Source organism: Equus caballus, chromosome 12, assembly GCF_041296265.1.
Source record: "Equus caballus isolate H_3958 breed thoroughbred chromosome 12, TB-T2T, whole genome shotgun sequence".
Taxonomy (NCBI): Eukaryota; Metazoa; Chordata; class Mammalia; order Perissodactyla; family Equidae; genus Equus; species Equus caballus.
In genome coordinates, this window is record NC_091695.1 from 24,884,472 (window position 1) to 24,901,102 (window position 16,631).

Below are 16,631 nucleotides of genomic sequence, written 5' to 3' on the forward strand. Positions count from 1 at the left end.
ATATATGTATGTATATATATACACAATGGAATACTACTCAGTCATTAAAAGGACAAAATCATCCCATTTGCAACAACACGAATGGACGTTGAGGGTATCATGTGAAGTGAAATAGGCAGAACAGAGAAATACAAAAAGCATATGATTTTGCTCATACATGAAAGAGAAACAAACACATGGACAAAGAGAACTGTTTAATGGTTACCAGGGGGACGTGGGTTGAGGGGTGGGCACAAAGGGTGAAGGGGCACACTTATATGGTGCCTGACAAACAGTAATGTAAAACTGAAATTTAGCAAATATTTAGTGAGAACCTAATACTAGGCCAGACTCTACAAACAGTGTGACAAACCAAACAGGCAAAATTACTGTCCTCCTGGACCTCAGAATTTAATTTCCTGCTCTGTCCTCTAGCAATTCTCATCTCTTCTTTGGTGAGTCCAAGAGAAAAAATCTTGGGTGTTCCTGTTTTCCTATTCGGGATTACGTCTCCAGTTCTCCATTCTCTGCATGCAATAAGGCAGTAGCTGAGACAAAAACGTAAGTGATTTTGATGAGGCTGTATGAATATGAGGCCATGCGGCCCCACTTGAATCCTGCTCACGGCAGGACCAGACCAGGGCCAGCCAATCACCAGCTGTCAGGAGTCCAGCTGAGTGCTAGGAGCCTCTGTGACTAAAGCAGTCCTTCCTGAATCTCTGCACTAAAACAACAAGACTCTTCAAAGCCAAAGCACCAGTAGCTAATTGGGGTGTTTTTCACACAAACTTTGTTGAAATGATAAGGCTCCTTGGCCTTAATAACCATGGTCATTTAAAGGACATTCTTTTGAAAAAAGCAAACAAAATGAAGTGAAGCCCAGGGAGCTGAGAAAATAACTAACAGACACAGGTGACTACATTCCTGAGCAAAAATGGAACTGTTTCAACTGTTTCAGTTGAGCAAAAACTGAAACATGAACAATAATAATAATAGCAGCTGCTACATCTATTGAGTAACTCCAAGTATTATGCAATAGCCAAGCATAGTGCAATATATAACAATTTAACCATCTCTCCAAATTTATAAATAGAGTTTTTGCTCATCCTTTTTAACAGAAAGAAAGCTGAGGTACAAGGATAAGAATCTGGTGCAAAAACGCTCACCTTAGATTTTTCTGGCTCCAAAGTTTATGTTGTTTCCAGCATTGCAAACAGCCTCCCTGCCTCCAAAATAAAACCTGAGCAAATGTTTTAAAGGAATGGGTAGATATCTTTGCAGTCTAGTTGATATCCGAGCAGGCACAGACAGGAAACTAGCAATTCCAGAGCCCCTGCTATGCACCAAGTGTTGCCAATGGTAACACCAGAGGAGGGATGTGAAGGTCGTTAGCTACCTCCCTCGAATAACACACACGCATGCTTCCCACCAGTGTGTCTGCATTGTGTGTTATGACAAAATGACATGATCTCAAGATTACATGAGGTGTCTGCCATCTCCCCTGAACAAGCCCCTTACCTGTCACCAACAAACTTCCAACCAGACTGTTGCCCTCAAATGTCACTTACACTGAAATCCTGGAGCTATCATGAATTGATGTATTTAACACACCAAGTGAACCAAATGTACATATGAGGGCTTTGTGAGACTCCTGTCCAGAAATCATGGAAACTACTGAGGGTTTTTGTAAATACCATGGCACTTATGTTAATTGACTATAATCCTGAAAATTGTGCTTATTCTTTCATTGTACAGATAGGAAAACCAAACCCCAAAGAAGTAAGGGAATTTGCATGATGTTCTACTGATAATAAGTGGTAGAGCTGAAAAAGGATCCCAGGCCCAACCAGCTCCAAACTCCATGTTTTTCTTTCTTTCTTTGGTGCCCTATTTTATTTTATTTTTAAAAACCTTGTTTTTTTCCAAATTATAAAAATAGCATGTATTCATTTGTAGAAAATCTGGAAAATACCATGGAGAATAATAAGAAACAAACTTCAATAACATTATAGTCCAAAGAGAACTAATGCCAACATTTTGGCATTTTCCCCTCCAATCATATACTATTCAGTAAATAGCATTTTATCAAATGATTTCTTCACTGGTTGTATCTCAAACATGAATCCACGCCATTAAAAATTCTTAAAGCTTTGTTTTTAATATCTATATAATATTCAATATATGCATAATTAATCAGCCTTGTTCTTTATTGTTAGACATCTAGGCCATTACTGATTTTTAACAATTATTTTATCATTTTATTTTTTTTGAGGAAGAGTAGCCCTGAGCTAACTACTGCCAGTCCTCCTCTTTTTGCTGAGGAAGCCTGGGCCTGAGCCAACATCCGTGCCCATCTTCTACTTTACACGTGGGATGCCTACCACAGCGTGGCTTGCCAAGCAGTGCCATGTCCACACCTGGGATCCGAACCTGTGAACCCTGGGCTGCGGAGAAGTGGAATGTGCAAACTTAACCACTGCACCACTGGGTCGGCCCTGATTTTTAACAATTATTAATAGCACTAGAATAAAACCCTTAGTACATAAATCTTGGCCCGAGTTACTGCTCATTCACTTGGGACTGATTCCCAAATATGAAAATGGGCTTTTTCTATTATTTCATGATGCCTGTTGTCTTAAAATTAAGACCCTTGTCCTAACCCCACCTCCACCACCACCCTGGAATGTCTCTTTCTGCCTCTTTTCTAAACCGCTGAATCAAGTTGTTATTACATGTATATGTCTAGACACTTGGTTTGGAGAACAGAGTGGAAGGAGTTTGGGATTTTAATCAGAAAATCTGAATTCATGCCCCCGTTTACTTCTCACTGGCAGGATGACTCTGGCAGATACCTGAGATCTTCAGCCTGTCTTTTCTCACCTGGAAAATGGGACACTAATAGCACCTTCCTGAAAAGAACACTGTGTAAATTCAATCAGACACAGCATGTGACAAGGGTTGTGAAAATCATCCTGTGTGCTAGCAAATGTGAGTTGCTATTTTCTTTAGGCATATTGATAGATTTAGTCAGCTTTCAAAGGGAAGTAAAAGAGAGAAACTGGTTTACTGTTGATTTTCTTTTTGGGTAAACCTAAACCTGTCTTTGAAAAAATGTTTTTGAAGAAGATTAGAAACACTCACATGTTCAATTAAGAAATCTAAATATCTCCATTCACATGCAGGTCAGAGAGCAGGTGAAGCCAACCCAGCAAGACACCTAACAGGGCAGTCATGTGACCCGAGCCTAGCCCCTCCTTCCTGGGTCACACCACAACATTCAGCCCCACTGCCATTGGCCTCAGATACATACTAAGGGACATTTAATGAAGAAGGAGGATGCTACTAAGAGATCAGCCAAGAAGGAGAGAAGTGAAGAGAGACAGGTGGGCCAACCTCCCAGGAGAAAAGGGGACACAGGCTCCATCAGGGCAGAAAAGATTCAGGATAGAGAAGATAGAGGCCGGGAAAGTGTTTACTGTCAGGTTTGTGAGCAGACAACTAAGCTGAAATTTTTTCTGTGTAGGCATAACATGGCAATGGAATAAGAGGAGAGGAAAAGGGTCATTTTAATATTCCAGTCACAGGGGAGGATTAGAAATTTCAAGAGTCAACTCAGAAATCCCAGAGGTTCAGTGATGATGAAATTTGAGGAGAAATATGAGGGCAATGGGAGACTTGTAGGAAAGAGTCAGCCTTACCTGTATGAAAAACCTCAAGGGAACTGGAAACCAGTAGGAAATGAGAAAGCCGAGGCTTCTGTAAAGCAGGAGGCAACTGGGAAGTGCTGTGACACACCCAGAAAAATCCTTAACACATACAGCTGGCAGGAGATCCAGAGACACAATCAGGAGTCTGACCAGTGGCTGGTGATCAATCACAAGGTCTACGACGTCACTGGCTGGGCCAAGAGGCATCCAGGTGGCCGCTGGGTCCTCAACCACTATGCCGGGGACGATGCCATGGTAAGGAACTCAAAGTTCTGTCCTCTCTGTCTTCCAGCTGCTGTGTGATTAGGACATTGGTTCTCTTCCCAAAAGTACTTCGAGAACTGTGCAGGCACCACAATCGCTCCTCTCCCCCAAAACCAATTTTTCAGGATTCCTATCCAACAGGAATTTGGGTGCAAATTAAGCCTTAAGATCTAGCACTAGTTTGGGGATGGACTCAGAAGTTGTGGATAGCATGTTTGTGTCTTCTGAGTTTTGTTGTGTTCTTGACATTTTGTTTCCTTTTGAAGTGGAGTCACTTTTTTTGTAACAAGAAATTTACCAATAGGTGATTAAAATCCAGACAAATATGTCTACACACAAGTAAAAATTTCTCATACTCTTATAATTGGAGTGTCTAAAGTAAAGACAGAGGTTCACCTGTTAGGCATCAAAAGGTTAACATCAATGACGAAAACCTAGAATTACATAGGTTTTTAAACTTTCTAGAGCTCTCTTGCATCCTGCAGCTGATTCAGTGTAATACAGGTAATACAACGCTCTTTTACAGATGAAAAAATTGAAATGAGAGACATTACGTGACTGGCCCAAGGTCACCCAGCAGCAGATCTCAGATTCAAAACCTTTATCTTTCTGAAATTCTAGTCTTTCTACTTTTCTTCACTGCTTCTCCTCATCACCGTCCGCCACCAAAATGGCTAAGGAAAAAACAACTAGAAGTTTATTGGATGCCTAGAATACTCTAGACACATTCAAATGATTCACCTCACTTTGACCTCACCATGAGGAAGGTGGATATTATCCCATATTACAGAGGGAAAATTAATATTCAAAGAGGTAAATAATGTGTCATACAGCTAGCAAGTAATAGTGCCAAATTTGGAATTAGGTAGGTTTTTGACCAAAGAGCCTTTTACAGCTGAGTCCTTACCAAATTAAATTTCCATTTACTCTTTCATAGGGAGCTCTCTCAAACCCTTAATTCACTTAGGAATCTCTTTTACAATATTCTACAAGTAAGTTTGTTTTATCCCAGTTAGGAATTTTATTCTGCACATTGTACAGATAGAGAAACAGAGAATTAGAGGAGCCAAATAAATAACCCAAACTCTGAAAATAATATGTAATTGGGCAGAAATATAAAACCTGGCAGTTTTTTACTTTATTTCCTTTGTTTTCACAGTATAGTATATAAATTCTCCAGCTGGTTTCAAAGCATAGGATTGAAAACACTGATTCACTAAGCACTACTCTGCAAATGGTACTGCGCTAACAATAACAGACTAAGTATTCGCTGGGCAAATTTGCAAAGTAAGCAAGATTTTGTCTTTTGATGGGATCTGCATCTTTTTTCCACAATTCTCATCTCCTTTCTCTGGCCAGGATCTTCTTCTAGCTTTCTGTCTTGATTCTGCAGTCAGATTTATTCCTCCATGAACATACCTTGCTAGTTCCTCACCACTTCTGTCAGATCTGTTATTTCTTAAACAAAGTTCAACCTTTTCCTGGTAAAAGGAGCATGAGCTTGGAGCAAGAGAGAGGAGTATTGTGTGTGTCAGGAAGATACTTGCTGTGTAGGAATCCAGAAAGCTGAGGGTAGAAGAAGCAAGGTGGAAAGCGGTTGTGCAAAAATAATAAGAGAGAGGGGCCAGCACAGTGGTGTTGTGGCTAAGTTGGCACACTCTGCTGTGGTGGTAGGGGTTCACAGCTTTGGATTCTAGCCATGGACCTGTACACCTCTCATTAAGACATGCTGTGACAGTGTCCCACATACCAAATAGTTGAATATTGGCACAAATGTTAGCTCCACGCCAATCTTCCTCACCAAAAGGAAATTTAAAAACTAAAATAAAAAAATAAAGGAAGAAGATTAACAAAAATAAAATGAGAAAAAAATACTACAGATCCCTGTCTAACCCATCCCATTATTCCCACAACTCAGAGATAATGTGGATAATGCTTTTGTGACACAAGTCAGACCACCATGAAAATAACTGATACACTCATTCATCTTGAGGCAGGTCAGCTGATAAATCTGTAATTTGGTGGTGACTTTCATCTCCCAGAACTTAGGAAAAGACCATGATACTGAATCCAATTCTAGTCAACAGGAGGAATTGATTAATAAAATCAAATCATCGGAACCTTAGGGAAAAATATCCATGCCACTTTAGAATTCATAACTTTAGAATGAAAATTCTGGGCATGGCCAGCAATGTACCTCAGACTTTAGGAATGTAAAGCCAAAAATGTTCATAGACAATCTACTCCAAAGGAAGGTGACTCAAGAAGAATGTGAAGGTGCAGGAGAATTCTGACAAGCACCACACTCCAGGGCTCCTCAGAGTATGGGGACCCTGAGCTTTAGAATCGGTTATGTGAACCTGGGTAATATATTAACAGGGTCTGAACCTCAGTTCCATAATCTTCAAAATGGCAATGACCTTCCCTATAACTGGTTTATGGTAAATATGACTAATGCTCATAAAATGATTAGCATAATGTCAGACACTTAATAAAGTTTATTAAATTGTAACTATTATTATTCATATCACCACTATCCGTACCTCAGCTTGTGAATTTTACATCCTGTTTAATACCAGCTTAGAAATCTGATTATATTTGTTGTCATCTGATTGGGAACAGAGGGGTCCTGGAAGGGTGGAGAGGCATCGTGCTCTCTAGTGAAGGGAGCAGAACATAAAGTCAGAGGGCATGAGGTCAATGCTTACTCTAGAACTTGAGGTGTTTACAGGTTGCACCCTGAAAGGCAAATATGGACCAAAGTATGGACTCTGTGTGCCAGCCCTGGACCCATGGCTGCATCTGCCCAGAACGAGTACCCTTTTCTTATTTACACAGAAATATTCTTCAATCGTCCATCCTCATCAAAGGTGAATCATAATACCTAAGTACTCTGTCCCATAGGGTCATTAATTAATTCATTCATGTAGTCACCATTCTAAAATCCTTATTAGGTTTCCAGCCTTTTTAAGGATAAAGAGTAGAGGTTTGGGAATGAAACAGTACTGGTTTGCATCTGGGCTCCATCACTAGGAATCTCCTGAGGAGGTTACTAAAGCTCTTGGAGCCTTGGATCCTTTCTCTGGAAAGTGGGAACAAGAATACCTTCATCTCAGCATTGTTATAAAAATCGGTGGAGATAAAATAAAGTGATCCTTTTGGTGCTTGGCACAGCTTAAACACTCAAAAAATGCCCCTCCTGTGTTTTATTATTACTTACTTCTCCTGAGATGGGTTGTAATTTTCTCCAAAGACCATACTGAGGGAAATAAGTTCATAAAAAAAATTGGCATGTCAGCTCCTATTGTGGCACATATGAGTTGTCTGATTGTTTTCAAACTACATGATTTAAAGCTACTGACTCAGTGCCAAAAACTAGAGCCTAGGCCAGGTCTTCCTACCTGGAATAGCTCAACTCAGAAAATTCAGAAACAACCTATAAGACCAAGAACTGATTATATGGATCACAATATATCCACATGTTGGGCTATTTTGTAATCATTACAATGAGGATCAAGAAGCATTAGATGACAGGAAATACATACAAATAAATAGTCACAATATTTTTTTTTGGTTTTTGCTCAGAAATGCTTGAATTTAATCAATTTTTTAAGTAGGATATAATAACATATACACAACAATTGCAGTTTTCTTAAATAAATATGGCTGCATACTTTTCTTTTCCTTTAAGTCATTTTATTGAGGTAATATTGACTTATAAAATTGTGTAAATTTCAGGTGTACATTATTATATGTCAGTTTCCATGTAGACTGCATCATGTTCACCAGCAACGGATAAGGAAGCAGATAGATAGTTACCAGAGGGTAAGAGGTGTGGGGAAGGGCAAAGGAGGTAAAGGAGCCCATACGCAAATTAGCTGCAATTTTTATATGCAGCAATGGTGTGTTCCAGCCTCCCTGAAAGAGATATTTGCAGTCTGGTGATGTGTGTCCATGAGCAGCACGTTTGGAACAAAGAAAGCAGGTTTATGATCCTATGTGCTGAGCAGCCCAAACGTATCTCTGGACACCACACTCAAGGAGGGACAGTGAGAAACTCAAGTTCTTTTTCATGAGAGTCAAAGCTCAATGTAATAGGGAATGAATGACAAAAACTTAGAGGAAATACAACAAAGTCCATTTCAACTATCTGGAGGATTGCATTGTGAAGGAGGGTAGAGCTGTGTACAGCTCCAAAAAAGAGAATTCCAAATTGCTTGGAATTCCAAATTGCTTGAAATGAGCAAAGCCAATAGAGGCAAGACTAGGGCAGTGGGAAGAGAGGATGTGTACAAATGTTACCGAACCTAAGGTGAGTTTGTTCACCCATTGCACAGCAAGCCAATCTCTGACACTGGGTGTGGTGGAAGAAAGTAGGAATTTTATTTTTGTACAGCACTGAGCAAGGAGAGAGGGCAGCTAATGCTGAAATCCCAAACTCCCCAAAAAGCTAAAAAGAAGGGTTTTTATTTGGGGTTTTAGGTAGGGGATGGGGAGCATATGGCCTTGCTGGTCAGAGCTTTCCCACCGGCCTGTCTTTGGCCTTGAGGCACTTGCAGAGAGGAGGGAACTCATGACCTTTCTGGTCAGCAGCTTTCCCACCAGCCCGTATCTCTTTGTGGGAGGAGATAGTCCAGGTGCTTGTCCTTAACGGTGCCTGTCTCCATGGAGGATAGTGGATTCTGGAGCCAGGAAGCCAGAGAGTAAGCAGGGAATGAGTATTTTGGTTTTAACCCCATATATGCTGGGTTTAATGTGGGGAAACTGACATCAGGGTCGGTATCAACTCCCCCCTATTTTTTGTCCATCCCTCAATCTTGAGGGATTTGGGGGATGACCAATCTAGCTACTTCTTGCTGAAATGGGGCATAGGTTGTTTCATCTCATTGAACCAGTCTTTTAATAAGGCACTGATGCTGGTGGGCTCCTGAAAGTAGGCCTGTATCATGTAAGTAAGTAACCAGGTATTTAATAAGAAGTTTTTCTAGAGAAACACAAAGAGAAAAACAAAGTTAATGATTGGGGCAAATTATAAACCAGTTTCTGAGCCCAGGGGCAGCCAATCAAGATTCCTAGAAGTCAGGGTCAAAGCATCTTTTGCAGTTTGAAATGTCTCTGATGGTGTCATCGGACACTCAGGTAGCTTTCTGAGTGGCTTACACAGCAGTAAACATGAATCTCTCTTAAGTTTATATTGGGTCTTCCAGCTTCAGTTTGTAAGGCTTTAGGAAAAAGTGCAGATTTAGTTTTCAATGACTCTAAATGAAAATAATGGGGGAAAAAAACCCCTGAAAATGTTAGTTTGGAGGTTTTTAGCCAGATATTTCAGGAGATGAAGAATTCAAGATCCAGTCCAGTTAACAGAAGTAAAACAAAAATTTTAAAGACAACTGAAAAAATTAAAATTCAATATTTATAAACATGTATTATAGTTTCTATTGAAACATAATCTTCCTCCCTAAAATCACCCTCAATTTCACTAGACATAGCCAAATTAAGACTAAGTGGTTCGCAAAATTAGTCAAGTTTTAATAAATTTGGCATAATTATTTACCTAAGTACAGCAAGAATAGTAATTGATCATATAGGCTCTTTTTAATCTGCTTTGCTGGAACCTTATAAGGAATCTCAGGTTGAACTTTAAAAGTCTCTCAAGGAAAGCCAGGCAAAGGACTTGTTATCACATTCTGCCTGCAGTACCTACAGATTTGGGGGAATCCCTCTCCTCGTGAGGTTCCCCAAAATATTGAGGTTCCTTGTACCTGCCAGAGGGAGCGACATTCTTTGCTCAACCTTACCAGGTTACAGAACCCATAAGCACAGTACCAGGCCAATATTTCCAAGTGGCTTTATTCCAGAATGTCAACCTTCATTCCTCAAAAGCTGTCTTGCTGTATCCAAGCCTGTATGTTCTTTTAAAATATGATGTTCCAGTCAAAGCCTTGGTAATAAAACCAGTGTTTCCAATTGTGTCCTGTTAAAAGAAGAACAGATTCTTATTGGACTTATGCAAACAACTATATTGCCATAAGAATAAGAATACTTGCTTAGCAGAAGTCTTTGCATTTTGGGGGACTCAGATAGGGAGGAAAAGACAAATGTTTCAATTTTGTTTATAAATTGCTGCAAGACATAGTTCTTTAAGAGAATAGAGAAAAAGGTCTTCTTAACTCTGAAAAAAAAGCAAAATATTAAAAATCAGTAATATCTCAATTAAAAAGTCATAAAAATTATAATCACCCCTATCAGTTTATTCTGTCCTGTGTAATTGGTTCTTGATCTTAATTTTCTGTCGGCAGTTTGTGAGGTCATTAGTTTCTCTGTTGGAGTTCTGTAATTTTTACCCAGTTTGGTTTTACAATCTGAACGTTTATTGGAAACCTGTGTTCTAGAGTGTGAGAGTCCTTTCCATGAATTTCTCTGAAAATGAAACGTACTTGCAAAAACATCAGAGTAAAACAGCCACTGTTCATAAATAACAAAACATTCAAAAATGGTAACTGACAAAGGCATTTGACCATGTCTGTGATATATAACATTTTGAGATAATAACCAGGATTATAGCTGACAATCGGAATAGATCAGATAATTTTTAAAATATTTATGTCAATAACATTCATTTACATAATACCATTTAAGAAAGTTTATCATTACTCATTTGACAATGCTTCTCATGTAATTTAACATACAAAATAAGCCTTATTAGTTTAGCATTCTTTTCTTATAGGAAGAGAGCAAATTTCTCCAAGAAGTCCCAGGGGCCCTCTGAAAATCCCCAGAGAAACCTTCCCTCCTGTTCCAGGTCAAAAGAAAGCTTTTATAGAAAACTTGAATATTTGTATGTGGGGGGAAGCTTGTCAAAAGTATTAAGAGCTTTAAAACATTTTTTCAGATAGGAAACAAAGTTCACTGTAAAACCATGTTCAGGTATCTATTCAAAGTGACAGCAGAAACAGTCAAGGGGAAACAGAGTTAAAATAGTCAAAAAAAAAGCCTTTTTATAATCTTTTTATCAAGAAAAGTTAAAAAATTTAGGAAAATTAACGTTTTAAGAAAGAGGAAACCAAGTTTTAATTTTGTATTGGTTTACTTTTGACATATAAGTTTATTTACTTAATTGGATATACTTTAATCCTGGCCAACTTGACCATATATAAATCTCTTTAGGGTTTTACTTTTACAAACTTTTGGTTACTTTTTTTACATTCAGAATTTGTCCCAGCACTTTAGGACAAATTTATCTTTCTCAACTCAAGAAACAAAAATATTTCTATTCTTTATATCTTTTTACTGAAAACATATATTTTACTCTCCTTGTATACAGACATTTTAGAAATACATGTTTTCTCATAGAAAATTTCTCAGCATATATAAAACACATTTATCAATAAAACTAAGCATTTTTTAGTCTCTTTGATATAAGAAACCAAAGGCAGACAAATATATGCTTAGTAGCTAACCTTTAATATTTTATCTTATGTGGAAATTACCTAGCTACCCAATAAATTGTTATTATTTAACTTAACTTAGTAAAGTTATAAAATTTAAGTTTCCAAAAAGATTTCGGAACCTGTTTTTAAGTATGCAGATTATAAAACATAATTATTATACTTAAAACTCATACCCAGTATTAACAATTACTCTTAAAAACTTTATGTGACATTACAGCAGTTAAGTAGTATCCTCAGTTGCTTTAAATACATAATATAACTCCACAAAGGTGGAGTACACATATGATTGGTGTCATGAGTAAGCACACAGCCAAAATGGGCATCCCAGCTTAGCCACTTCTTTAAAAGGAAGTTTATGGATACCACTTTGTCTTAGCACAATATCAGCAAATAGTACGTCCTCAGTGAATGTCAGTGACTGTCATGGCGTGAGGATGAAAAGAAGAGAAGGAGAAGGAGAAGATGAACTGAGGGATGAGGTGGGGGAAGAATAAAGAGAAGGAGGAGAGGGAGGAAGTGTCTTGGGTGCTGAGCTAAGCAGTCTGCATTTTATCCTGACTGCATGTCTTCCTCTCCTTTGGCTACACATGACATTTCTCTAGCACAGCATCGCTCCCCATCCACAATCATAACAACAAAATCCACCAAGGTTTCTAAGCTGTTGATGAAAGTAAAATTATAAGTGCATCTCCTCTGGGTTGTCAAAATGACTTAAATAACCTGATTCTCCTTTGAACAATGGTTCAAACTGAAAAGTAGGTAGAGCAGTAAAGAGAGAAGTACCAAAGGGCTAATAGGTGAAAATAAGGCACGAGAAGACACTGCCTTTCTGAAAGCGCAGCCTGGCAATTAAGAGAAGAGTCATTCAAAGTGAAAGAAGGAGTCCAGGGAGCATGTTGAAGGCCTGAGGAAGGCATGTGCAACAGGAAGGGAGAAGATTGGATAAGTGCCAAGGATATCTAGGAGACATAAATTATAATAAATGATGAGGGAATGGATGAGTAAACAGGCTGGAGGAGTCAAACAGACATGAATATCTGGCTTAGGTAACTTCACCATTCTAGTTAACCTTATTCACTCTATGAGCACCTTCTTATGAATAGGCTTGTATATAATTCTTCTCATACCATTTGAACATGGAGGACTCATTATATTCATTAATTCAGAACTCACTCTCCATTAGGCTTTCAAGTTTAGGCATAAAATCTCTGGATTCTGTATTGAAGAGAAGGTAGGTAATGAGTTCTTATCACTACAGGTATAAATATAAGAAACATAGCTATTATACAATGAGAATTTACTGTATGCAAATCAGATTCTAATTAGGTCACATAATCCTTACAAAAACTTAATGAACTGTGTTATTTTTATCATCACCCCCATGTTGGAGAAGACAAAATACAAGCAGGGACAGGTCAAGAGACCTGTCCACCGTTACACAGCTAGTAAGTGGCAAAGCCAGATTTAGATGTAGGAAGGCTGCTCCAGGGTACACTTTCTTAGTACTATGAAACACCAGCACTCCAGAATAATATCTATGGCTTCCACGTACTCAAGTCACAACCTTGATCATAGTTCATTTTTAATCTCTGCTGTCCCAAGTGCCATAATAGCAAGAAGTCTAACATCTTTCTCTTGGAGAAACAGCCTTCCCCCAAAACTATTTAAATTCCTAGGCTGGAAGAGAATATCTCTTACTTGCAAATATAAGCAGGATATAGGAACCACTTCTGCTTCTCATAGGTACTTGAAGTTGCTACCCAATGTGGGACCTGACATAGTAAATATAGTTGGTCAACTCCTTTCTGTGTCTGACTGTCAAAAACCCTGCAGAGACTGCCTTGGTGCTTTTTAGGAAGAGTGAGAAGACTCCTTCAATAACAAACTTAGCCAAGAGTGTGCTACTTTGGACAACCCAGAGCTCAACGGCTTTGCTCCTAGGCTCTCTTATGCATTTGTTTTAAGCTACCATCATCAAATTTAACCTTTCTTCAGAAAGAACTTAATTCAAGAGTCTCATTCCCCTGGGCTTTTAGCAAGACACAAGAGGGAGACTTTGGTGGGAGATATGATTTGCACAGACAGTCTTGGTTGCTGCATGCCTCAGATAGTGTAAGCAACTTCCACACCAACCCTGATGTTGGACGTTGAAGTTTCATCGTGGCCCATTAACTGAAGCCAACAATTTCTTCTGGTGCTCAATAAAATGATCAGTGATCTCTTTTAACACTTAGGGATAACCTGGCTACGTTGGACTTGCCTAGTGAAGCAGTGAATTCAGTAGGTGGATCTCCACCATGAGGTTTTCAGAGAGGGTTTCCAAGGGTAACATTGATAAACTTGAAGCATCAACCTGCAGTGAGAAACAAATCCTCTATAACAGAGCTGGTATTGGTTCCGAAGTTGGGCAGAGGATGAGATAAGGAAGGGGACTAATCTATGGAGCAACAGGTCTCTTTTAAGCCTCTAACAATCCTCTCTGATTTACAGGATGTCTTCAGAGCCACACACCCGAAGCTTGACATTGTGCAGTTGTACCTTAAGCCCCTGCTCATCGGAGAGCTTGCTCCAGGAGAGCCCAGCCAGGAGAGAAACAAAAATGTGAATGAGGTCTAAGGACTCAAGAGTATGGAGAGGATGGGGACAAGGTATATTTCACGGCCAACTTATCGTTTTCTGTGAGAAATCAGTCAACATGCCAAGGTGGACCTACCATAGCATGAAGGAGTGGATTCTGCATGTATCAAAAACAATGTCCTCTTCCTTAAACCCTCAGAGCTCTTAAACCTCTGTAAATCAAAGGAATGGAATTTTTGGTTCCCAACCAAACAGTAACTGCAGGTCTCTAAGCATCTGCTTGATGTCAGGCAAATTGCGGCTGTATTTTTTCCCGTGACTGCTTGTAATTATTTGTTTGACGTTTGTATCTATGTTTGCTGTGAAACAAAGGTCCATGAGAGCAGAGAATATGTCTATTTTGCTCATCTCTGTCTTCAGGATCTATCGGTGCAAGATCAGACATGCACTGAGAACTTTATAAATAGCCATTGAATGAAAGATGTGAATATCTTATCTACAACCCTTTTTACATTTGAGAAATTATAGTTCAGGGCAAATAAATCACTCTCTGAAATTCCCATGGCTGGTGTGTCAAAGAACTGGGACTCCAAGTCACTTCTTTCTGGACCAATTCCTTAGATATTCCCAAGTCAAGGCACAACTCTTTCTTTGTCTAACACTTCAGCTACCTGATATATTATCTTTCAAAGGACAGGGTCACTAGAAGACTAAAAATTCCCTAGGATTGTTTTACATTAACCTTGAAGGGATTTTTATTAATATTGAACATTTCATTTTATAACAATGTGTTTTTTGAATTAGCTTACATTTGTATAATTCTTGTAAAATAATTTTCACAAAGTGCTGATAATATATCACTGTGAGGCAGATAGAATAAAGATTATGTTTCTGCTGTAAGAAATGAGGAAACAAGCTCACAGAGGGACAGGAGGCATCTGAGGTCACAGAGCTGGTTAGCTGCAGCCCTGAGAGGAACACTCAGGCTCCCTCCTTAGGTCCCCATGCATCCCGTTCATCCCACAAGGCTGTGTGTCAGGAAGCTCAGCTCTTTATTTAGATGAGTGTGCTCTGTGAGTGGACAGCCTGGACTCACAACCCAGCTCAGTCACAAGTTGTGTGCATTTAGGTCGGCTACCAAACCTCTCTGTGGTTCTGTTTCTCTGTCTATAAAATCGCAACAACAATAGCACCAAACTCACAAAAGTTATTGGGAGATTGTTGAAAGAGTTAAAGGCCTTAAAAGCACAGGGTCTGGAACATAGACAATGCTAAACAAATTTTAGATACTGTCAATAACATGAACTCAGTGGTGACACTAGTAGTCGATAAACCTCTAGATATGTCCCCATCATTTAGGGCAGGTAGTCCTAGGTTAAAAAGGGAAGAGGATGCAAAGCACAATTATTTTTCAAATAAACTTTCTCTATGAAAAATAAATTGCCACTAGTGGCTGAGAGCTATGAGATAATCATTCATAATCTAAAACAGTGTTAGACTCTGGGGCTAAAAGTCTACCATAAATTTTCTTTAATACGTCTACATATATATATACAGACAGAAATATGTATATAGAGAAAATTAGTGTTTGAGCATGCATGTGGGGGTCAGGAAGCATAAGTTTAACTCCAGGATCTGTCACTGACTTGTTGAAAATTTCAGATCTGTCACTTTTCTGGGCTTTGGTGATCCCCTACTCCGTACAATAAGTGAGTTGGAAAAGATGACCAGGCTGAGAGGCACTCTAGACATGACATTATAATTATCGATGGCCATCAGAATTTCAAGGTTGATGGGGTCTTGAGAGATTAGCCCATCCAGACTTTTCCAAGGCAGATGTTTTAAAAATTGCATCAGTAAATTTTGAAATAAAATTTTTGCCTTCTAGAATTATGTTCATAACTCTTTCTCTTTTTTGTTTCAAATTTCTCACCTTTGTTACATCTGAACAATCCTGCTCTCTTTATTATACCCTGGTCACTTTCTCAACTGTCCTGATTTTAAACCCATTCTAGTCATTAAGCTAAGATATAGTTCTTTCCAGCCTTTGCACTGACTCTCCAGTATAATGTGGCAAACTTGTAAATGAACGCTGGCATTATACCTACACACACACACACATATGCATACTACTTGTCCACAGGACCAGGACCCCTCCAGCCAGCAGACACACACTAATGTCATTGGAGACTCTGTATCTTGTTTCTGTAGATCCATTGAGCAGCTCACGGCAAAGGCATCCTTTGAACTAATCTAAGTGAATTACATTTGTCTTGTTCATCTTCTATGCAAGAGCCATGTGCACATATAAACAGATGATGACATTGAAAACGCTTTGTAAACTGTACCACTAACTACAGTAACACAGGTCCATATAGACAACAGAGTTCCCCAGAGCCTAGCCAGAGATCACTCGACACCTGAAATAATACTGATGATTTTATAGACAACTGTTAGACTTATGTATGTCTTTACTGACCAACCCCCACTCAGTAAAAGAAACTAACAGAATTCTGTAACAGTTTGAGGACAGTTTACAAATCACTACTCATCTTTCTCTCCTCCAGAGAAAAAAATTATCATAACATTTTGTGTCCGCGTGCGTGTGTGTGTGTGTGTGTGATGAAGATTTGCCCTGAGCTAACATCTGTGC

The 16,631-nt window shown here is 39.0% G+C and overlaps 1 pseudogene; it reads left to right on the forward strand.

Moving 5' to 3' along the window:
* Positions 1-3,617: 3,617 nt before the first annotated feature.
* Positions 3,618-16,631, forward strand: part of LOC100066643 (fatty acid desaturase 2-like protein FADS2B) — a 40,113-nt pseudogene continuing 27,099 nt past the window's right edge.